This window comes from Vombatus ursinus, unplaced genomic scaffold, assembly GCF_900497805.2.
Source record: "Vombatus ursinus unplaced genomic scaffold, bare-nosed wombat genome assembly UNPS02004196.1, whole genome shotgun sequence".
NCBI lineage: Eukaryota > Metazoa > Chordata > Mammalia > Diprotodontia > Vombatidae > Vombatus > Vombatus ursinus.
In genome coordinates, this window is record NW_020943974.1 from 113,637 (window position 1) to 137,803 (window position 24,167).

The window sequence follows — 24,167 nt, forward strand, 5'->3', positions numbered from 1 at the left end:
GGCCAGGTACCTTGATGGCTGGCCGGGGAGGGGGGGGGGATGGGCAGGCTTGTGGGGCTTGAGCAGACCTGGGAGGCGCTACCCTGCAGCAGGGACTTCCAAGTGTGGAGAGCCCCCCCACCCGACTGGGGTCCCAAGAGGTAAAGGGAGCCAGCCACGGCCACCCAGCTAGTAATGTCAGAAGCGGCCAGCTCAGTAACCACTGATCCACGCGGCCTGGTTAGGGCTGTCAGGCTGCCCAGCTGTGACCGACACAAAAGAAAGAATGATGGACTGGCTCTGCCGCTTACGGTTTACGGAGACCTCCCTGGCGCTCGGCTTCCTTGTCTGTAATATGAAGGGACCGACCTAGACGGCCCGTGGAGCCTTTGCGCTCTAAACCTCCTGTCCTGTGAACCACCTCCCCTGTGCAAAAAGGGTCTGTGACCAGGCACCAAAAACCAGAGCGGACATTCCCCCTCGCCCCATTTCACAACACGTCCAGTGACAACACCACGCGCTCTTAAAAAACCAGACAAATGAGGAAACTGGGGTGTGTCCGTGCGGCCAACGTGGGGAGGAGACGGGCCCGCAGAGAGGCTCAGGGGGATTCCAGAGGACTACCACGTTAGCTGGGACTGGCCTCGAGGCTTCCGAGAAACACAGACCCACTCCCAGCCTCGCACAGACAGACAGGCGTATCACCAGCCCCTCCAAGATCACACCAACGGAGGTCTTCAAGCACATGTGGGACGACTGGGCGCTTTAGGGGCTCTGCAGACTAGATCCATTTTGGATTAGAGTGGACGCCCCATTCAGGTTGGGATTAGACCAGAGGCCTCAGAGATGCCTCTGAGACTGTCGCTAAGGAGATGACCTCCACCCAAGAGAGCGTCTCTGACCACGCCACGGGCCCATCAGAGGGGGCCAGCAGTTGGAGCTGCTCGTGCTTTTCTGCTTCTCCCCAAGCCCTCCCGAGCACTGACCATCGTGGGCAGTGAGGCTCGCATTCTGGGCATATCCTGGCTGCTCCCAGACAAGCTGACCCAGTCCCAGAAGGGTCCCAGCCAAGCAGCCTTGGGAAAGGCACGGTCTCAAAGGCCCGACCACCCCTCTACCACGTGGGCATCTCCCTTCCCTCCAAGGACCCGAACTCCGCAAATAAAGGTCCTTGGCATGTGAGGCACGTTTTCAAGTTTGCCTGCCAAATGCTTCTCAGGCATCATCTTACTTGAGCCCCCCGACATTTTCACTGCTCCCCATTAGTTGGAGCACAGTCTCTTTGCCGGTGGACATCTGTCTATACAGTGGGCAGGTGGGGCCTGACACCCCTGCAGGACCTTGGTGACACCTCCCTGGTGACCCGGGATGAAGCAGGACAGCCTCCCAGCAGCCCCTGGGAAACTGCCCAGAGGCACGCTGGTAAATGTGGAAGAGAATCCATCCTCCTGTAGCAATGTGCTGCTGTGGGAACATTTGCCCCGACCTGCCCAAGGGCCCAGCAGATACAGCTGGGCCTGGAGTCCCGAGGAGCCGAGTTCAAATCCTGCCGCAGGCCCATATTGACTGTGTGACCCTGGGCATCACATCATTTCTCTGAGACTCATCTGCAAAATGAGAGGCAGACATGGGCAACTGCCATGAGAAAACAGATGTGCAAATTATAAAGCCTTGTGAGTGAGTTATTGTGCTGTATTCTCAGACAGCCTCTCTGCTGGGGAGGCTCCCAGACAGCGGGCCTTCCCGCATTTTCTGTCCTACAATCCTCTGAGCCAACACAATGCACGGTTCACAGAAGGTGCTTAATAAATGCTTGTGGGCTGGATGGCATAATCCCTTCTGGTCCTGAGCAGCACGAAGGGGTTTGCAGGCTAACAGCAGTCCACCTCTTAGGATCCAGCTCTAGAATCTTTTCAGTGCAAAGATCCAGAAAGCAGTATCCTGACATCACTGAAACGGGGCGCCTCCCATTCGTTTCCGCCACCTGCCCCTCGCTCCCCTTTTCTGTCGAGGCCTGCTTCTTTCTCTTCCCCCTGTCCAAGGACAATAACTCAGGGACTTTCCTGGGAGCACTGAGCACAGCACACAATCGCTGGGCCATCTCTGCTCATCTGTAACAAACACGAGAACCAGGCCCGTCTGTGGCCACCTAGTTGGGGGTAGACGGGCCTGGCGGAAACCTTGGGTTCCCAGCCAGGGCAGCCGGGCCATGCTTACCAGGGGCCCTGAGTCATTCATTCATGGCGGAAAGCTGAAAGGACGGTGCTGGCGCTGAGGGGGAAGAGCCTCAGGACTTCTGGCAGGGCCCAGGCCAGACACCTTTGCAGTTAACCCTCGACGTGCTGAAATGTTCTTCGCACCCCTGCAGCCCATCCCTGGAGAGCCAGCGCCCAAAAAGACAGTGAGCTCCAAGTCACTGTCCGCGTGCATCCTCAGAGAGTTTTCCCCTAGGAAATTCCATGTGGTGGAATTCGACCACGACATTGGACATCCGTCAAGGACCAAGGACAGAGAGACAACGTCACCGCCCCATCCACAGGGAGCCTGAACTTCACGGAGGAGCACAAAAACATATTGCTAAATAAGGAAACACAAAGTACAGAGATTCAGGAGCAGACTCACGACTTCCCAGGTAGAAAGAGCTCTAACAATTCAGGTCAGCAATTAAAAACCCGAGAAAGCATAAGAATAAATGGACCTTTCCTCAATAGAGTAAGGGACATCTCTCTAAAGTAGGCAGCTGGGGGCGCCATTGTGCACAGAGCCCTAGGCCCGGGGTCAGGAAGACCTGAGTTCAAATGTGGTGTCAGACACTTATTGGCTGTGTGACCCTGGGCAAGTCACTTCACCCTTGTGGCCTCTATCCATCAGAAGAAGGAAATGGCAACTCAGCCTGTATCTTTGCCAAGCAAACCTCATAGACAGTATTGGCATGCAATGGTCCCCAGGGTCACAAAGAGCCGGACAGGACTGAGGATCACCCAACCAAAGCCCAGAGCCAACGTGGTGTGTAACAGAGAAAGGGTGGAGGCCCTTCCAATCAGACCAGGGATAAAGAAAGGATGTCCACGATCACCACTGCCATTGCTCAACACAGGGCTAGAGGAGCTCACAGTACTGACGAGACAAGAAAGATACATCGAGGGGCAGCTAGGTGGCGCAGCGGATAGAGCACTGGCCCTGGATTCAGAAGGACCTGAGTTCAAATCTGGCCTCAGACATGTAACACTAACTAGCTGTGTGACCCTGGGCAAGTCACTTAACCCCATTGCCTAGTCAAAAAAAAAAAGAAAGAAAGAAAGAAAGATACGTCGAGGGAACAAACGGAGGCAGACGAGTGGGCACGGAGACCACCGCCTTGTGCAGATGATCTGACGATCCCTACGGAGAACCAGAAGAGTCGCCCAGCAGAGAAACGGTGACTGCAGCAAAGGAAGAAACGCAGAAGAAATCCAGCCGAGTGGTCGGCATCTCAGGGCTTTGAGCACAGGCCACAGCAACCAGAAGAGGAAAACCCAGACGGATGAATCCCACTCAAGATTGCGACAGACGTCTACAACAGTGAGGAGGCTGGGCTGGTCAGCAGCAAGTAGACACGCGTTAATTAAGCACCCACTGCCCGTCAGGCACTGGAATCAAAGCAGACAGAGAAACGACTTGACTAGAAGGACAAATGACATTAGTCCGTAACAGGAAAAGGGGATGAGGAAGGAGGAGAGAGGCGTTGCACACACACGCGCACACACAAATACATGTAGACACAAGACTGTGGATGCCCTCTGATCCAGCGATCCCACTACTAGGTCTGTTTTCCAGAGATCAAAGAAAAAGAAAAGGAGAAAAACACTGACAGCAGCTCTTCTTGTGGTGGCAAAGAACTGGAAATCGAGGAGACGCTCATCAACCGGAGATTGGCTGACCAAGGCGTGGCACATGATGGTAGTACTAGTGTGTTATAGGAAATGAGGATCAGGGTGCCCTCAGACAAACCTGGAAAGACTTATGTGAACTGATGCAAAGTGAAGGGAGCAGAACCAGGACAACGGTGTACACAGTAACAGCAACATTGTAACAATGATCAACTGTGGATGACCCAGTTATTCTCAGCAATACAACGGTCCAAGACAATTATGAAAAACGCTATCTGTCTCCAGAAAAAGAACTGATGGAGTCTGTTTATTTCTTTTCTTCCAACTTGTATCTTTTTTCCCTTTCTTGTTCTAAATTTAAATAGCATTTTATTTTTTTCCAATTACAGGTAAAGACAATTTTTCAACATTCATTTTTTGAAGGATTTTGAGTTTCAAATTTTTCTCCCTCCCTCTCTCCCCTCACTCCTCCCCAAGACAGCAAGCAATCTGATACAGGTTACACGTATGCAATCGTGCAAAACGTATTTCCTCATTAGTCATGTTGTGAAAGAAGAAACAGAACAAAAAGAAAAAAAAAACAAAAAACAAAAACAAAAAAAGTGAAAACACGCTCTGCATTCAGACTGAACTGATAGCATACTTTTTTTAAATTTTTATTGTTTTATTTTGTTTGTGCTTTCTTTTGCAACATGGCTAATATGGAAATATGTGTAACTGATATCAAATTGCCTATCTTCTCAAGGATTCTCAAGGAGGGGGTAGAATTTAGAACAAAAAATATTTTAAGTGATTGTTCAAATAAAGTACAATTATTTTTACAAAGTAAATACAAAGTAATTGGGGTGAGGAGACTAGCATATGGGGGAAATCAGGAGAGAGCTCATGTAGGGGGAGTGTCCGAGCCGTACTTCGGGGGGCAGCCTGGGAAAAGGCACAGAGACAGAAGGCCAAATCAGGAAGAGAGTTACGACCATCATCATTAGGCTTTCATTCTATTACACTCAAGCATTAAGAAGGCCTCTGACCACCTGAAGGTTCCACCAACTTTTAGTCCCTCGGACAGCCCCTTCTAGGGGGATCAGCCCAAGGCATTTTGGGAATGGGCTATGCCCTGGTCCCCATCTGATAAAGGTTAGCAGTGATGCGTATTAAGCCCACAGAACAGGAGTGACAGGATTCAAGACTGAAGACGGAGCGGGCAGCTAGGTGGCACAATGGATAGGGCACCGGCTCTGGAGTCAGGAGGACCTCAGTTCAAATCCTGCCTCAGACACTTGACGATGGGGAGCAAGAGGAAGTCATGAAGCTGCCAAAGGACAAACTCAGCCTGGGGACACAAGGATGGAAAGAAGAGCTATTGTCAAAACAAATCAAAGACGACAAGAGCCAGGGCTCATCTGAGCCGATCTCCTCATTTCATAAATAAGGAAACAAGAGACCCAGAGAAGTGACCTGCCCAAGGTCACGCCCCTCAGGTCCTCCAGGCCAACCCCACTTATAAAGAGGAGTGAGAAAAGGAGATGCTGGGAGGTGACAGGGGAGTGAGTGTCAGGGCCAGGCTTCACCCCGAGGTCTGACTGAGAATCCTTGTCTCCTTCCACCATGCCACGACCCTTCTCTCGTCCCCAGAGAAGGGAATGCCACCTGATCAGGCTGGCTGAGATGCTGCAGGCCAACGCCCAACCTCCAACTGCAAAAGGCACTGGGGCCCCAAAGGATCCTCAGGCTGCATCAGCCTGTCCCCGGGGCTGGCCCCATCTGCTTCAAACAGCTGGCAGCCCCGAGCCCGCTCCAACACGGAAATCAGTTTTTCCGAGGGAGATCGAGTTATTGAGCCAGACTGGAGGAGTCCAGCCCAAGGCCTTGAAGAGAGCCCCACCATCAATCTGGACTGACCGCGCGCTGGCTATGGAAGGCCTCGGCCGGGCCTGGAGCCGCACTGCTCTGGCTCGCCGTGACTCACACCTTGAAGGCCCCTGGCCAACGGAGCGTGTGCTGGGATCACAGAAGGAAGCACTTTATTCCCAGCTTCCCCACGTGTGGCTCCATCAGGCCCTGCCCCCGTGACTGAGCTCAGACAGACGACTCAGGCCAAGGCCCTCTGGCTGGGAGGCTGTCGGACCCGGCAGAGCAGAATCCAGCCCACGGTCAGCTGGATCGAGGCAAGCTCGGGTGTGAAAGCCACTCGTCCGGCTCGGGAAAGGTGGCAAAGGGCTGGCTTAGCCCCAGCTGCTGGGGGCGGGGGGGAAGGCCAACCCGCCTCCTGCCTCTCCCATCCACGAGGGAGCAGGACAAGGTGGACGGGACCCTCTTTGGCCACACCTCAAATTCTGCAGTTTTGTCTGTTTTGTTCCCGCAAAGTCCCTTGGAGGTATTTTGATGAAGGTGCCCATGGAAGCCGTTGAAAATGGAGAAATGCGCCCACCAAGGATGACCTTGAGCTTACAGCAGACGCTCCAGATATCGCCAGGCATGCCCCTCCATAAAGATGTCGGTGGCCCTCCCAGCCATCAAGCCAAGAACATCCCAGGGAATCACGGGGGGAAAAGGTGGCAGACATCACGCTGGCCCCGGGTGCGCCCACCCGCTCCTGGAGTGACCGTGGACAGGAGGGCGCCTGCTCCGCAGTGTCTAGGCACCCCAGATGGCTGAAAGGAGCGCACACTTCACCAGTGCAGGCTCCATCTGGGTAACAAACTCCTGTGTCCCCAAGCCACAGCCAACGCTGCTGAGGGAAGCTGGCTGAGCGGCCCCCACGACCCCAAGCAGGCCACTCCTCCTCTCCAGGCCTCGGTTTCCTCATCTGTACCACGAGGAAACCGGCACAGTCCTTTCTCCGGCTCCCTTCACGTTGGGAGCATGTCTCAGGACGCGAGACTCCAGGCCTCCGGGGTCAGTTTTCTCTCAGCAGGGCCAGGCTCAGCTCACCTGGGTGTCAGACGGCAGCTGTAGCAGCAGCAGCAGCAGCAGCAGCAGCAGCAGTGCGTGGATCCTCTGGGCTTCATTCCAAAAGCCAAAGGCTCTTCAGTAAATGAATCATTCATATTTAAAATATCAGACCACACCACCCATCTATTAATGACCTGGGGGAGGGGAGCTGCTGAGAAGGACCACTCACGGAGGTCGCCCCGGGAGAGGCAGCCACAGAGGACGGGCGGAAGCCGCCAGACGCCACCTCTGCTTTCAGCACTGGGCAGGAACTGCCAGAGCCAGGTCTCGCCGCCGAGCACAGAGAGCAGAGCACTGCCACCTCCGCCACCCTCCTCAGGTGCCCACCTCTCTCTCAGTTCATTTTCATTCAAATCAGTTCCACCCTCAACTTGGCCACTGCCCCAGGTCGGAGGGTAAGGGCAGGTCCTTCACCTTTCAGAAATGATTCTGGCACCATCCAAGGAATCCAAAAAGGACACGGTTGAGATGGTGGGAGACTCTGGATGGGGAGAGGGCTTTAGACACCTCCCAGCGGTGGGACCTTGGGCAAGCCACCACCTCCAGAGCTTCCATTTCCTCATCTCTAACATACGGGGCTGGACTTGTGACCTCCACCGGGCTCCTGCCAGCTCTCAAGCTGGGCTTCCGTGATGCTTCTCACAGGAGACCACGAATCCCACAAGGCCCTCTGAGCAAAGCCAAGAAGGAAAGTTCTTTCCTGAGCGCCTGGCAGGCAGGGTGCCCTACTCTCCTCAACATGACTTCATATGTTTTATCTACTTATACACACATGCGGGTACGCACTGGCTAGCTCAAGATCTAACACACAGTAGGTGCTGATTGGTGGAATGAGAGAAGCTCCCCGCCCCGTAACCCATCCTGGGTGAGTCACTTAACCTGTGTGCCCCAGGCATTAGCACATCAGTGAAGGCATTGCACCAAGGGAAAAGATACTGAAAATGTCTGAAGCAATAAAAGAAAACAAAGACGACTATGAAGAGTGATTTGGAGAATTCCTTTGTTTGTTTGTTGTTTGGTCTCTAAAAAGGACGTACCTGACAGGAAAGCACCCTGGATTCTAAAGGCCTCGAGGCCACGAGAGGCTGTGTGTGCATGTGTGCACTGGCAAGTGCTGTGGGGAAATGGATGGAGGGCACAATTGTCAAGTTTTCTCCATTGCTCTCTTCATTAAGTCTAGCCAATCAAAAACCATCATGAACTGAGTCCCGAGTTTAGCAGAGCCCTTGCTTCCTGCCCAGGCCACCCCACCCGGCCAGTTCACCACTCCACCGAAAGGGCTCTTCCCAAGATTCTCCATCATCTGTGCTGCGGGTCCTCTCGAGAGCCCCATCAGGATAGCTCCCTCCCACATCTCCACCTTCAGCCCTGACCTCTGCGGACCTCCGGTGCCATGTCCCTCTGCCTGCCGGCTGGATGTCCCATCAACATCTCAAGCTCCACCCGTATGCCGTGGGATTCACTGCGGCTCCCTCCAAGCTTGCTGTCCATCTATTCAAGGTGCCGATGTCCTTCCGAGTCACGCGGGTGTGCAACCTCAGCACGGGGTCACCTTGGAGGCTTCCCTCAGCCTTCCATCTCTGTCCTGAGCAGCGCTGGCTGCCTCTTCAAGACCGCTCCCACCGGCTTCTTTCTCCTAGTGGTCTGGGGAAGGACCTGAGGCCCTCCTGCCTCAGCCATCTCAGGATGTTCTTCCCCTCTCCCCAAAGGCCCCAAAGCACACGTCTTAACCCGTCACCCCCCGACTCAGGAATTGCTTCTCAGATAAAACACAGATTCACCGGGTGGCGTGTAAAGCCGTCAGGTTCTCCCCTCCTTCATGAGCTGTGTGTTCTCCCCAGTGCCGCCTTCTTCACCCGCATTTGCCCAGGCTGTCCCCGTGGGTGGGGACTCTCCCTCTTCATCTCCATGTCACAGAGGCGGGTGGTGAGCCTTGGAAGGGCTCAAGGACAGAAGAAGACCAGGCTCGTTCTGTCTGGTCCCAAAGGGCAGAACTTGGAGGTGCGAGTTTCAGACAACCAAGTTTAGAGAAGAGCTTCCTAACGGTGAGGGCCATCCATACGTCGAATGGGTGGCCCTTGGAAGTAGTGGTGTTTTCCCAACTGGAAAGTAAAGGCTGGCGATGACCCCTTGAGAGCCGCTCTGGCCCAGGGGCACCGACTACCCTCGGAGGATCCTTTCAACTCCCAAGATCAGGAGTTGTGAGACAAGAGCTTCTGGCCAAGGCCGTCCAGATGCCTGGGCCCTCTAGCTCCAAGATGGAGCCGCAGCGCATGGGACTGGAAAGGGCTGGATGGTGGGGTATAAATAGGGAAAGTGAACCATCTGTGACACTTAGCATGAACACCTGTCGACAGGCAGGCCCACAGAAATTTCTTGAGCCATGTTGCCTATGCTATTCCTCAGACACTTTACACCAGAGTGAGTTAAAATGAAATTACTAACGAGAAGGGTAATTACCATAAATGTATTATTTATCTGCCTCCTTGCTGGAAGTTTATAAGACTGGGGGTACAGAGGGTGGGAGAGAGCTAAAACATTTACAAGGCAGAAAGCAATTACGAAGGGCACTGATGTAGAATTTCCCCTCAAACCTATGACAAACACACTCCATGCACGCTTCCTCCCTAATTCGTCTGCACTCAAGAAGCTATTTTTGGAAGTCTCCCCGGACCGTACGGCAGCGTCCCATGTACCGTAATGGCATTTTAATTAGCCCAGGGAGCTGGAAGACGAGCCCACATCCAAAAGTGAAGAAGCCGGCAACAGCAAGAGCATTCTTCGCTGGATTCTCACGACGGGATTCACCAGCCCGGCATCCAGGAACATCGATTATGCGTTCTCTTGCAGGGGGCTGCAGAAGGCTTCTACTGGGTTTTGCAGGAGCCCATCTCAGGACTGGAAGGCTCAGCTGAAAACCACCAACTCTGCCAGCCAAGTCATGTTTAGGACCGAAGAAGAAGGCCAGAGCTAGTAACTCAGGAAACTGATAACAAAGTCTCCTTTGCCAACAGACGCCAGCTCGGCAAACACTGACTGAGTGCACACTGGGGTTCCCATCAAGAGGAACCCCTCGGGATGGTGCCGTGGACTTTATCAACAGTGTGACCCGGCGGGGAGGCCCATGAGGGCCGTCTGGCAGAGAAATCTACCTTGTTCTGCCAGGAGCAAGGGATGCGTGTCACAGAGAGGCACACTGAGGCTTGAGGTTGGGAACAATGTCTGCCTAACAACGACAGGAAGGGGACTCCCAGCCACTACAATTCTGACCATCTCAGAGATGCCCTTGTTCAAGGGCGGGCTGGCCCAACGGCTTCATCTTTTAAGCTCCTACATGCTGCATTGGATTTGCCTTTCCCCAGCCGTTCTCCCTTGTCTCTGTGCTTGTCTCACTACCGTGACTTCTTTTCTACCTCCTCACCCCACTGTGCCCCACATTAAAAGTAAACACCTAGACAGAAGCAACCGTCTTCTCGTTTGCTCCCCAAAGCCTGCATCCTGAGCTGTTAGGACAGTACCTGGAACACAGTAAACACTTAATAAATGCTTGACCTATCTGTCCATCCTCCATTAAAATGTCAGCACTGGGAGGTCAGGGGCTGTCTGTCTCTATTCTATTTCTCTGTACCCCCGGATAGAGCACACTGGCTGCTAACGAATGCTTGCTGCTGGCTTGAGGCAGCCTCTGCCCCCCCAATCCCTTCGAACACCCCCGATGGTGACATCTGACCAATACTGAATGTTTAAATTCTACAAACAGCAAGAAGTGGATGGAACCGTGTAAAGGGACAAGAGCAGACGCTGTTGGCCATGCTCGTGGTCCAATTAGCAGCTAATGATGCCAGCGGGAGGCAGGTATGGGAGACAACGATATGCTCCATCAGCCTTTCAGCACCAATGGCTCCCACTCAGGCCACAGGAGGGGTGGCCCAGCCAGGCCTCGGACGGTCCAAATCCTTCCTTCTCCCAATGCTGAGAGGACACTTCCAACCAAAACAACTGAAACTCAAAACACAAGTCAATGAGCAGGGCAAACTCTGTAAGAGCCTTGGCCCAGCTCCACTGGAAATAACCACCTTCTAAACACCTAGAATTCCTCCGGAGAGTCCACAGAACAAAGGAGCCTTTCACGTCCACAGTGGCCCTGCACAATTCAAGAGATTGCACCCTTCAGTGCATGGGAGGAAAGACCATAAAGATGGCACCTGATGAGCCCCCCCACCCCCCATGCCTGATTCCCAGGAATGCTCTGAAGAAAGAACTTCCCTTCACCACAACCCAGCCACACTCCACCTCCCCCACTTCACCAGAACCTCTCCACATATACACAGGCGCACACGCACACACATGTGCACATGCTACCATCCCTCTTGGGAACTGAAAGAAAATCTGTCCTCTGTCACCACAGAAATAATTTTCTTTCCTAAAATTAGGGAAAGGTCTAAAGATCCAAGATCACTGTCCCCAAAAGGCAGCTGTTTGTTGGCAACCCCCCAATGGAGCAGAGCTTGGGTCTCACCCAGAGGAGGTGCTTGATAAATCAATGTTTGACTGAATTGATCAAATTTAGTCACTTTTGTCTATCAATAAGACATTGACCTCTCCAACCTACGTGGCTGAAGCTTTCTCTTTCAGTCCTGCCTGGGCATCCACACAACACAAAGAGTTCAGGAAATCATTAGCTCCAATTCCCAAGCATGGGCAGCAGCTGTCCTGTCCTGTCCCTTCCCCCTCCCAGATATTCTTCTACAACATAAGGGGAGTGAGAAGCAGTTACTCTAGGGGAGAGAGAACTGGCTCTGGAATAAGGAAGGCAGAGGTGAGAACAAGGGAAGGGCTCCTATGCGGGCCTAAGGCCCACTTGTTGGGACCCTGAATATGTCCTATCCCTCACAGGGCCGGGGGCAACTCTCGGGGAAGCCCGCTTGGCCATACTGCCTATTGACATCGGATGACGGAAGGTCCACACTTGAGCAGGGTCCAGGGGCAAAGGTGAAGCAATGCCCGTGCTAAGAACGGACCTCTTGGATCCTGAAACCCTGGGGCTTCCAAAGGTGTGTGGGATCCAGACCGGTCAGGTCCTTCTAAAAGAGTGGCTCGGAGTCAGGGCCGGGACTGGCTTGATTTGCACTCTTGGGGCCTGTCCTAGAGGGGGGAGCTTAGCAGATAACCTGCTGAATTGGCGCATCCTCAGTAACCAGCCAGGGCTTTTCCAGAACAGCGGGCACTGGAAGGTTGGCGAGGCGCTCCACCTAGGCAATCTCACTTTATCCTCCCACTCACCCTTTGGAGAAGGTGCTGTGATTATTATCGCCCCCATTTTACAGCTGAGGAGACTGAGGCACAGAGAGGCTGTCACACAGCTACGGCCCCCTCACACCACAAAGTGTCTGCAAGCTCAACACAACCCACTGTCCCACCCAGCTTCATTTCACACGTGTCCCCAAACAGGTCCCTTTTCAAAGAAACCCCTAAACTGGCCAGAGACCAGTTCTGTTCTCAGACAAGCCAGGTCTCCTGTGAAAGCTAAGCTCCTTCCCTTGTCCAGAGCGGCCCACAGCGCAAGAGTTAGACAGTTTCCTCACCTGTAAAATGGGGAGAAAATCAACCCCCCGCTCCCGGAAAAGCCCTTCCTTAGCCCCGTGCTGGCACATAGCAGATCCTAGAGAACAGCTAGCTGCCACTGGAGTCATTCCATAGAAATGCAGGACATTGCCCTGCCATGCTCCTGTCATGGGGTCTGTGCTCCATCACCTTCTGGAGCTGACTCCTTAGCAGCAGGTGCGCTCACCCAGGACACCCTGGGTCAGCCCTCACCTGCACGAAGGCCTTCCTCACACACAACTCCCCCTAACTTTCCCTTTACAGCGACCACCCAGGACTCAGTTCTGTGCTCTGGGCCAAGCAGAACAACCCTCATCCAGCTGACATGCCCAGACACCTAGCAAGCTCCCACGTCCACAGGAGACAAGCGCCTCGGGCTTAGAAAGACTGGGTTCCAATACAAACTTGCACAGATGTTCCCTGGACAGCCTTGGCCCCGGGCTCCTGACATGGAAAGAGAGGCCCTTGGAGCTCTTAGGACATACCTGGAGGCAGGCCCTGATCTGACCTGATCTGGGCCTAAATTGATTACAAGAGGCTCAGACCCCTCGTGGACATTTCAGGGGCACCCAGTTTTCCTAGCTGTTCTTTGGGAACTGAACCTCTCCCCTAGATAAGAAAACACCCCAATGGGCAGGGACAGGGTCTCAGTCTCTAAGGCTTGAAAACAACTGAGTCAACAAAGACCCTTCTTCCTCCTCCCCTCTCCCCTTATGAAAACACCAGTCAGTCTCCTGCTGGCTGGCAAAGCTCTTCCTAAAGGGATTTAATCAGCTTGGAGGAAGGCCATAATTGAGTGAGTCACTGTCAAGCAGCAATGTGTCTCTGTTAATAGCGTGGGAGGAGAAAATCACCTTTGAGGTAAAAAAAAAAATGCAAATATGTGTGTGTGTGTGTGTGTGTGTGTGTATGTATGTGTGTGTGTGTGTGTATGTGTGTGTGTGTGTGTGTGTGCGTGTGTGTGAGAGAGAGAGAGAAACACAAGATGATTTCAATTCAGTCCTAAGAAATAAGATACAATAGAAATTAAACAGGTGAGTTTTGGAAAGAGCCCCCGAACAAAGTTTGCCATGTTCTTGTAACCTGTCCTTACTGAAGTCATGGCCTTCTTAGCTCCCATCAGGGACCATACAAAGCCAATGTCATCTGTCAGCCTTCGCTGCCACACCATGGCTGCTGGGGATTCAGAAAAGACCCGGGCTTTCTCCAGACCCTTCCTCCTGCCTGACTCAACTTACAAATTTGGGAAAACCCAAGGGGCAAACCCTCCCCTTTCTTAGTCTGGTATTCAAAGTCCCCCTTCCTTCTGACACTTCTCCCCCTGGAGTCTTCAGGCAAGGCTGGCTGGGTGCATGCTAGGTCAGCTGTGGGCAGACTGGATAACCCTAGGCCTCTCTGGCTCTAAGAATCTGTGAGTCTGAGGGCATCACCCCCGTGCTTCCAGGCTGGGCAGATGGTACTGAAGAGGAAGCAGCGACAGGACCTCCATCCCTGGGCCTTCCTCCCTCGAACATCCCCACGTGCTGGGATCAGCTTTGCAATGGGGCAACACCATTAACCCCGACTAAAACCTTCTGCGCAAAAGCAAACCAAGTTCCCAGCAGGCCCTGGGGCAGAAAGCCTGGGAATGCGATGGCTCCGAGGTGGCCCCAGGCTGTCCCGGGGTGAGCCACGGTGGGCTACCATAACTCCCAGAAACCATCCGCTTGAGGAGACATGAGACCCTGGGAGCATTTTACAAAGTCATGGCCAGGGGGCTGTGATGGATTGCAGCCATCTCTGCTTTCATCCTCCATCCCAACTGGGCGAGGTCAAGCGCAGGGTTGGAGGCCTGGCTCCTGTCCCAGCGGGCTGCTGACTGGACCAGCTGGTCTACAATGATGACCAGCTCACGGCTTTGCAGGGCCATCCAGGCCACCTTCCTCCCACTTCACAGAGGAAGAAACTGAGGCAGAATCTGACCCCAGTCCTCTGAGTCCCAGGATCTCCAAGGTTCCTGTCAGGCTCTTAAGGTCTATGACTGCTGGCACACACGCAGGGAGAGTAAAATGTCCACACTTGCCCTCAATAACACATGCGGAAGTGGCTTCTAGAAATCAGAGTCAGGTTCTGAAAACATCTCCCAAAGCAGACCCATGTAAGAGAAATCAGCTGAAAAGCACTGGGAGTAACAAGGACAATAGGAGCAGGAAAGAAAGGCGGGGAGGGGCCAGGAGAGAAGCAGCAGCAACCACAGCCGATCTGAAAGCAGACAGGAGAGAGAAAGTCCCAGGCCCGGGTCAGAGGGTCAGAGCGCAGACCATGAAGGAATCCCATCTCAAGGATGAGCACACGGGGGCTCACAAGTGGTCGGCGGCAGGCTGAAGCTTCCTCGATAGCCCCTTCCTGGCCCCTCCCCTCTGCCCACCTCACTTTGTGTGCTGAATGTCAGAGGGGACCACTGATCCAGTGACCAGTCCTGGGGAACCGCCGGGCACAAGCTCGAGCTCAGGGGTCCCCAACGATTATCGATAATCCAGAACACATTCCAGCTTCTTCCACGTTCAACATGATGCTTTTCTTTCACTAAGCTATTTTAAAACAAAACAAAACAAAAACCTTATCTCATACCTCAGACATGAATGAATATACCAGCTCAACAAATAAAGGGCCTGTAGCACTGAAGGCAGCACGCAGATACGATCTCACTCACTGACCCCGGCGGTCACCTTCTCCTTCTGGATACTCTCCTCTTTCTGGTTTTCACCCCGCCCCCACCCAAGGCTGGCAGCCTTTTCCTCAGCAGCCTCACTGCCCACCTGCCTTCCAGGAGAGGACGGGGAGCAGCCCCGCCGTCCATCACGGGCTGCCGGCCCAGCGTGAGTGGCTGTGACCTCACCCTGCTTGGGGGACATTCCTCAAGTACATTTCTCATGAAATAGGAAAAAAGGACATTCCATTCACTGGGCTTGACATTTCCAGGGGACCTTCGCATACACGAGGGATGATCTGCCCTTCTGGAGTTCACCAGCTATAGAAGGCCTTACTCGCCATGTACAGAGCCGCCATTCACCCACGATGAATTAGCTATTTTGTGTGAGGAAGAATAAAAAAAGGCCAAAATAACCTAATTAAAGTTGCATGTAAAATGCTCATTGGAACCCAGCTTGGTCGGTGGTGAATGCTAAAATAACCCCACACCCTTTCAACCCGGGCAAAACTGGCCTTCTTTGAGGCCTCCCCATACAGTGGGATCCGCACAGACCTCGCGCCCTTCACGCGCCCGCCGCTGTGGCCAGGGCCCCCGCCTCGGCTCTGTGTACTCCCCCTACTCTCACCTGCGCTCGCTCCAAGGGCCGCCAGCCCCACGGCCTCCCTCCGCTGATGCCCACGCTGGGACTCCCTCCCAACTCCTGTCCCTGAATCAGTGACCCCTCCCGACTGCCTCAGTCATATGCAAAGTCTGGATACGTGGGCCCTCTCCCTGAGAGAACAGAAGCTTCTCAAGGCCATGGGTTGTCTCCGGGCCTGGGACCTGGCACACAGTGGGCATTTAGCAAACACCAGTGGACTGGCTGAGCTACGTCGTTTGGAAGTTCTCCTGGCTTGCCTTTTGTATCCATCCCCAACAACCAAGCAGAGTAGCCGGCACACAGCTGGTGCTTAATAAGTGCTCGCTAACTGATTGAGCTAGAGCAAAGGCCCCTGGGTCCCACGCTGGGCCCAAGCCAAGCAGGAGTAGCTTAGAAACCCTCATCAAGGCAATGCCAACTGCTCCTCATGAGCCGCCCTCCCAAGAGCTCCCACGGGCTAGGCCACACCCAACTCTGGGTGGGGCTCTCCCTCATTCCCCCAGATATTTATAACTGTCCCCTCCCCCCACAAAATCCCATCAACTCTCCCTGCAGAGGGAGGGGATGTGGAGAGCCCGAAGTCCCCCTGGGGTGTCGCCCTCCCCTCACCATCTGGTTTCATTCCTCCCTGGCTGGATGTGATTATCGGCCTGGGCTATCTGCGTAGACAGAGCCGCCGACGTCACTCTCTGGGGTTCTGGGCACCCAGCCACACCTATGACATCGCTGGGCATGGTGAGGCAGGATGGGGGGGCCACGAGAAGGGAATGAGCATTTATAGAGCGCCTACTATGTGCCAGGCGCTGCGCTAAGCACTCTGGACAAACAATCTTACTGGATGCTCACACCCACCCTGGAGGAAGGGGCTTCTGTTTATCTTCCTTTCATCACTGAGGAAACTGAGACAGGCAGCGGTTAACGAGGTCACAGCTAAGGAGTGTCGGGAGGCCCAGCGCTGTATCCACTAGCTAGCCTGGGCCCGAGGCCCCGGCCCCTGGGAGGATGCTTGGTATTCCCGGTTCTAGATTTTCTCTGTACTTACGAGTGTCTGAGAGTCTCAGCTGATTTCCCCCGGGAGACAGGAAACTCCTTGAGGGCAGGATTAGTGTACCCTCAGCACCTGGCACACAGCAAATACTTAATCATTGCTCATAGAACCGAGCCTGGACAGGACAGTGGCCTGGCACTGACTCAGTAGCACCACAGATGTGCTGGTGCCTGGTCTCAAAAAGGAGAACAGAGGGGCCCGCCCACCCCCAGACCAAGCCAGCCCTGCTGGACTCCAGCTCCGGCCCGGACTGTCCCCCAGGGAGCTCTAAGCCCCCATGTGGGGACAGTGGATGAGGGGTTCGAGGCCTGGTCCTATCACCTATTATCAGTGTGACTAAGTCCTTCCTCTGTAAAATAACACGTTTGGACTCAATGACCTCTAGGTCTAGAACACACAGAGCACCGGGCCTGGAGTCAGGAGGACCTGAGTTCAAATCCAGCCTCAGACAGTTTCGAGCTGTGTGACCCTGGGTAAGTCACTTCCCGCTGTCTGCCTCAGGCTCCTCTTCTGTAAAATGGGCTGAAGAAGGAAGTGGCGAGCCACTCCGGTATCTGCCAAGACAACCCCAAGGGGGGTCAGGAAGGGTCAGACATGACTGAACAAAGATCTCTGGGGCCCCTTCTGGCTCCAAACCTACCCTCCAGTCCTACGGTTCTGTGGGCCTCGGTTTCCTCATTTGTAAAGTGACGAGGTTGGATTCAATGACCTCTGAGCTCCTTCCCAGCTCTAAGAATCAATCATTCAGAAAGTCATTCACAACTGTAACACAGGAGAAGTTAAACGGACTCTTCAGGTCGGGTCCCGCGAAAGTCCATCAGGAAATAAAGTATCTGAAACAGAGAGTTTCCCTACGACTGGGCTGGGGGGCCCACCCCCAAACAACTGGAGCCCACTTTCTAGACCCCCCGGTCAGCCTCATCGAGGCTCCTCCTACGAGGCCCCCTGTCTCCTTCCTGCCCGAGCTGGGTCATGTTCTAGGCAAGCCTTGGGAATGTCAGAGTCCTCAGCGCGCGTGTGTCTGTGCAGATGTGTGTATGTGTGTGTGCGTGTGTGTACGCGTGCATGTATGCATGTGCACGTGTGCATGCGTGTGTTGTGTACATACATGTGTGCATGTGTGCACGCATACATGAGCGTGCATGTGGGCACGTGCATATACATGTGTGCATGTGTGCACGTGTATGTGTATGTGTCTATGCGCATGTGTGTATATGTGTATGTATGTGCATGCATGTGTATGTGTGCATGTGTGCATATGGATGTGTGTGTATGCGTGTGAATGTGTGTATGTGTATAAATGCGCGCATGTGTGTATGTATGTGCATATGTGTGTATATGGATGAGTGTGTGCATGCGTGCATATGTGCGTATGCATGTATGTGTGCATGGGCACATGTGTGTGCGCATGTGTGTATGCGTATGCATGTGGATATGCGTGTATGTGTATGCATATGTGTATGTATGCGTGTGCATGTGTATGCGTGTGCGTGTGCAGCGATGCATGTGTGCAGCGATGCATGTGTGCATGTATATGTGCATGTGCGCATGTGCGTGCATGCGTATGCATGTGTGTACGCACGTGGATATGCATGTATGTGTACGTGTGCATGCACGTGTGTGTAGGTGCACATATGCGTGTGCATGTGCATATGTGTGTATGTGTATTGCGTGTTTGTGTATGAGTGTGTGCGTGTGTGCACATGAGTGTATACACGTATATGTGCATTGCACTGCGTGCCTGTATGCATGTGTGTGCACATGTGCACGTGTGTAGGCGTACATGTGTGCGCGAGTGCACAGGTGTGTATTCATGTGCATATGTGTGTGTGCATGTGTGTGTGTGTGAGATCAATGTCATTGTCCTTTTAATCTCCCACCCAGGAAGGAAGCTGGTCCCTCTTGCCCTCGGCCCTGTGGTTTCCACATCACTCCTGGGTTCAGGTGTCCACCCCTGGAGTTTTCTGCAGGAGGGAAAATGCCCCCAAGCACCTTGGGGTCCCCAGCTGCTCAGCCACTGGCCCAAGAAGTCAGAGAGAGGTTTGACGGGGTGGACACAACCTCGTCATGTGCCTCTCCCACTCCCGCCTCCCCCAAACCTAGAAAGGCCAAAGGATCCCCTCAAAAACCAACCAAAAACCCTGAGTCCAGAGCTCTGTCCACAGGGTACAACAGATAAGGCACAACCCACCCCAAGAAATGAGCAGAACAGAGGGGAAAATGGCCCTGAACAGCAGCAGCAATGCCTCCCCCAGGGGCAGGGGGTGGCTGGTCAAGAGGTGAGCCTCTGTTACCTGATTTGGCCACGGCCATAGCAGATGCCCAGGACTTGAACCCAGGACTTTATACAATATAGCACACCTCCTCCCTTAAATCGCTAAATCATACAAATGCCAGGGGCAGAGGAGACAGAAAAAGAGGCCAGCCCGTGCGGATGGTGTGTGGCAACATCCAGTGACGGCGGCCAGTGTCAAAGAGCCGCCTTCCCGCTCCTTCTGGGAGTGGCTGGAAGAACAATTCAGCAGTCCCGCTCCTAAGGGGTCACCAGGCGTCCTGGCTGCCTGTGATTACTGGGCCCTCCACTGCAGGCTGGAGAGACGGCGGCCCCTGGTCCGGCTCACTCTCGGCCACACGGCCACCAGCCCATGCAGGGAGGCCGCAAGCAGGTAGCGCCACATCTGCTCTTTGTGCTCTACCTCGCACTCGTGCTCCCGCTCTCTGTCTCCTCTCTCTGTCTCTCTTCCCCCCTTCCATCCCCCTTTCCTCCCCACCCCCTTCTCTCCCTCTTTCCCTCTCCCCCTCCCCTCCAGGCCATGTCTTCCTTCCCGGCTAGGCCGACAGAGATGGGGTCCCCGGTCAGGGCAGGTGCATCCCGTCCCCAGGGGGCTGCAGCACCAGGCAGTCTCCCTGAGGGAGGAGGCAGGAGAGAAACCGCGCCCCAGGGTCACTCAGGGAACAGATGGGGAAGAAGGAACAAGGAGGCCGCCGGGTGCCAGTTTCCTTTGGTTGTCTTGAGGCAAGGCGGGATTGGGGGAAGGGAACAAGCGCTCATTCTCATTCATCGCCGACTGTGTGCCAGGCCCTGCGCTAAGCAGGCACCTTCCAGGAGCCTCTGATTGTCTCAGGGCAACCACAGGCAGCTCACTTCCTGTCACTGAACCTGAAAAGTGGAGGCACCGCCTGAAAAGCGTGGTTTGGGTTCTGTTTTTCACGAGGAAGAAATGACAGTGTGTATGCCCAGGGCATTCAAACACGAAGCGTGTCCCCCGCGTCTGCTGCCCTCACACAGGACCCGGTACCAGGAGCAGTGGGCTGGGAGGCTGAGGCCCCGGAAGGCCACATCCCACTTCCTGGGGCCTCAGGGCTCCCCTAAGGCCCATCCCACAGACAGAAGAACCAGCTCCAGTCTAGAAAGGAAAGCAACGCGGGCAGGAGGCCTCAGACCAGCCGACACAGACCCCACGGGCATAGACCTCTCACTCCCAGCGTGGGGGACGGGACCTCGACGGGGCTCCGGAGGCGGTGACTGGCCCAAGGTCACACGGGGCAGAGCAGGGCCTCAGACCCAGGTCCCATCTCAGCACATGAAACATCTTTCACCCCCTTTTCATTTCCGCCCGTTGCAGTCGGCCTCCAGGGGAATGCCCTGACCCCTCTGACGAGGAAAGTGGAGCTGTCCGCCTGGACGGACTAGAGAAGAACCTTCTTGTCAGGGGACGACCAGAGACAAAGGCCACCGTGACTGCCCACAGCCTGGGGGGGCCAGAGCACGAGTCGGCCTGGCCAGCGGCGCCCAGGGCATCTGGTAGCACACAGACCACGGCTTTCTGGAGATCACCACAGGATAACGCGGGACTCTTCGGGGAGCCATGGCCGAGGCCACGCGGGTGGACAGAGCCTGAAGGAGTTTGTGGCCCAAGAGAGGCTGGTGCCTGGGTCTGAGGGGCTCCAGGGCATCATCTGCCTCAGTCTTATCATCTGAGAAATGGCCACAGCCTTGGACCCACCCACACCCATTTTACTGGGGAGGCTTCCTCAAAGGCCAGAGGATCCTCCACTCATCTCCCTTTTTAATCCCCGCTTTGCCCCCAGTGAAAGCCTCTCTTTTTGCTGAGTCCCTCCTGGGGTCTGCCCCAGGCTTCCCCCAGCAGATGGCACTCTTGTCACCCCACCTGAGGCCACATGAGGTATACCCCCGATCCTCCCTGAGGGTTCTCCTTAGGGGACCCCAAAGTTATCTTAAGCCCTCAGTGAGGAGGGAGAGAGGAGCCAGCACTCATCATCAGAGTCCCCTCCATCCCCAGAGGCCATGAAGACAGGCAGCTTTGCTCAGGGGTTAGGAAAAAACTGGGTTCAGATCCTACCATGGGCACTTCCTCCTCACTACCTGTGTGGCCTTGGGCAAGTCAGGCTCTGTGAGCCTCAATGTACTCATCTGTAAAATGGGGGTGATAATAACAGCCCCTTCCTCACAAGGACTATGTTTATGAAGTGCTTTGCAAACCCCACAGCATGACAGAAACACGAGTGATACCAGAGGTGAGGAGGATGGCGCTGACAGTAATGGGGAGAGCTGCTAATGTCCTACTGTAAGACCCGCCCTTTCCTCTCGCCCCAAAATGAACCGAAGAGGAGCCCACAGTAGGGCCCCAAAAATCTCCTAGGAAGCCCCAGCCCCCCCCACCCCCCACCATGGTCCATAGCCCCCGGGAGCAAAGACCAAACAGTCCTTCAGCAGGTGTTACTGCGGACATCACAATGCAGGAAACATCGCACTGATGGCAGGCAGCCTCCACTACCCCAGGCCTCATCCCTTCCCTCCAGCTGGAGCCCCCCCAAACATCCACCCACCCCCACATCCATGTGCACACACATGCACACACACGTGTACACACACATACAAGTACTGTGCATATACTACGCACATACACATATGCACGCACACACACACACAGACACAGAGATACACACGCCAAGAGACCAAGCCCGTTACCACCAATGCCAAAGCCAGGTCTCCAGAGACACCTTCTCACCGCCAGTGAAGGGCTCGAGCCCATAAGGATTGCTGTTTATGCACACCTTCCCCACATCATGAGACTGCATGATGAAAGAGGCTCTCGGCTATTACAGAAAGTCCACACCCGTGGCTGCTACATCGGCCCCCCGGCGTCCCCCGTGGGTCACGACCAAGGGAGGGAGGAGGCAGCTGCTGTGGGGGGGAGGGGAAGGGAGGGGCTGGAGCGCAGCAGAGGCTTCCAGGCCGGATGGAGGGGCCCACAGAAGAGGGGAGCACGTCCCCCGCCTGCACAGAGGAGTACCCCCGGGGTCCACAGTCCCACAGTCGGTTAGCCAATAAACGTGCCCCAGGCTCTGCGCTAACAAGGGGGTACCAAGAAAGGCCAGAGTCGGGGAGGAAAGATGCTGTGTTTGCAGTCTGTATGACCTCGGACAAGTCACTGAACCTCCCCGTCCCCCTGCAAAATGAGGACATTGGACTGGATGATGATCTATGGCCCTACGCCTTTCCGTCCCTGTGACGTTAAATCTAGCTAGTCACGAGATCATGGGACTCTGGAATGTGTGGAGCCCGCCAAGCTCTTGTTACGAAGGAGCAAGCAGGAAGGCGGAGGGGGGGCATCTCACAGGGAGTGAGTCACGCACCAGGACCAGGGGATCGTCAAAGCCAAGCTGGGGAAACTGAGGCTGGGAGAGACTGAGTGACCAGCCCAGGGTCACTCAGCTAGGAAGAAGTCTAGGGAGGATTCGATCCCAGCTCACTATCAGAGAAGCCAGTGTGTCCAAGTAGGAGGAGGGCTTGTCCAGGCTCCACCAAAGACAGGCCCAGGCTAGCCAGAGAGAGGTGGCTATTCCTCGGGGAGGCCCTCCAAGGACCCCAGTGTGAAGGTTAATCACATCTTTTAAAATCCTACCTAACAAAAGCCCACAATTTCGTCTAGCACCTGCTTCCTTCATTATACACTGAAAGGTTCCACTTGACAATAAAACAAAAACAAACAAAGCAACACCCAGGCCACAAGGGTCCATCTGCAAAGGCCTGGGGGCACACCAGCGGTCAGTGCTCAGGGGAGGGCCGGCCCTGCTCTCCAGGCCACAGAATCCCTGCTTCTCTGGGGCTCCCTCCAAGGTGCAGCATGACTCAGCTGAAAGGCCTGTAACTGACCGGTGGCGGCCCCCCCGGCCACACGCGGCTGTGCCCGGTCATCCCAGATAGCCGCCCTCTTCCACGCGCGGACACACGGCTCGAGCTGGGGTGTGGCAAGAGGAGCCCTACATTTCCATGACGCGAGATAAAAATGGAGTGGATCACAAACCACACTGGCTTAATATAGAATCCACGGTAACAGGCTGCAGAAAAACCAGGGGACAATTTGGCTCCCGGGGAAGAAGCACGGAAGAGTCTGGAAGCCTCTGGGAGGCTGAGGAGAGCAGGGCCCAGGGAGGAAAAGACGGACCGTCTCCGAGGGCGCCTTTGCCTGGCGGTCCTGCTCAGCTGGAGGCTGTGCCGTCATCTCGACGAGGCCAACCTCAGCCACGGAGAGTGTCCCCGGTCATATCGTGCAAGCATCGCTGTGGCCAGGGGCCCCCGGGCCGGGGACGGATATGAAATCCGGCCTGCTCCCCCATCCCACGCACACCGCTACGCCCCAGCTGAAATGCCCCTCAGACTCCCGGCCCAGCACCTGCTCCGATCCCTCCGAGGGCCGGTGCCCACCCTGCCCCAGGTCAGTCTGGGGTACGCACCACCCAGAGGTCACTGAAGCCAAATCATGATGTCTTACACGTGAACAACTTCCCCCGCCCTTGCCCCTGCGAGCTGCCCAATGGCTTAGTCAAAGTTCCTCGAGCATGGCCTGTTCTTTCTTTCCCACCTCCATGCTTTTGCTCATGCTGTTCCTTACACCTGGATGCTCTCTCCTCCCCTCCCCATCTCTACCTATCAGGCCCTCGCCCCATGGCCTGACCCCCACCCCATGTAGGCTCAGGCTCCGTTTCCAATCTAGTCTTCTGTGGCCTCTTGACTCCTCCATGTTCCAGTTAAGCTGAGCTTCCTTCTGTTTTGCAAGGACACCCTGCAAATCCCTCCTTGAGGTCTCTGGCAAGAGTGCCCCCCTCCTTGTCCTGGCCCATCCAGGCACCGAGGAGAGAAAGGAGCTTCAGACACCACCCTCCCTTCCAGGCAGCTCTAAAGCACCAAGCTTCCAGGCTCAGTTCCTGGGCCTCCACCTCCCCAAGCACTGCCTTAGCCCACCAGTCAGAAGGCACAGCTCCCCACTTTCCACTCTGTCCTGGGGTAGAGTCATTCAGAAACACCTTTCATCTGCTCCAAAAGGGAAGACTCAGAACCACTCTGGGTGCAGAGCC

General features: G+C 54.8%; 1 protein-coding gene across 1 annotated transcript in view; it reads right to left on the reverse strand.

Annotated features, from left to right (window-relative positions):
• LOC114053923 (histone deacetylase 4) overlaps positions 1–24,167 on the reverse strand; it is a 253,834-nt gene that overhangs the window by 112,189 nt on the left and 117,478 nt on the right. The gene's annotated exons all lie outside the window — the stretch shown is intronic.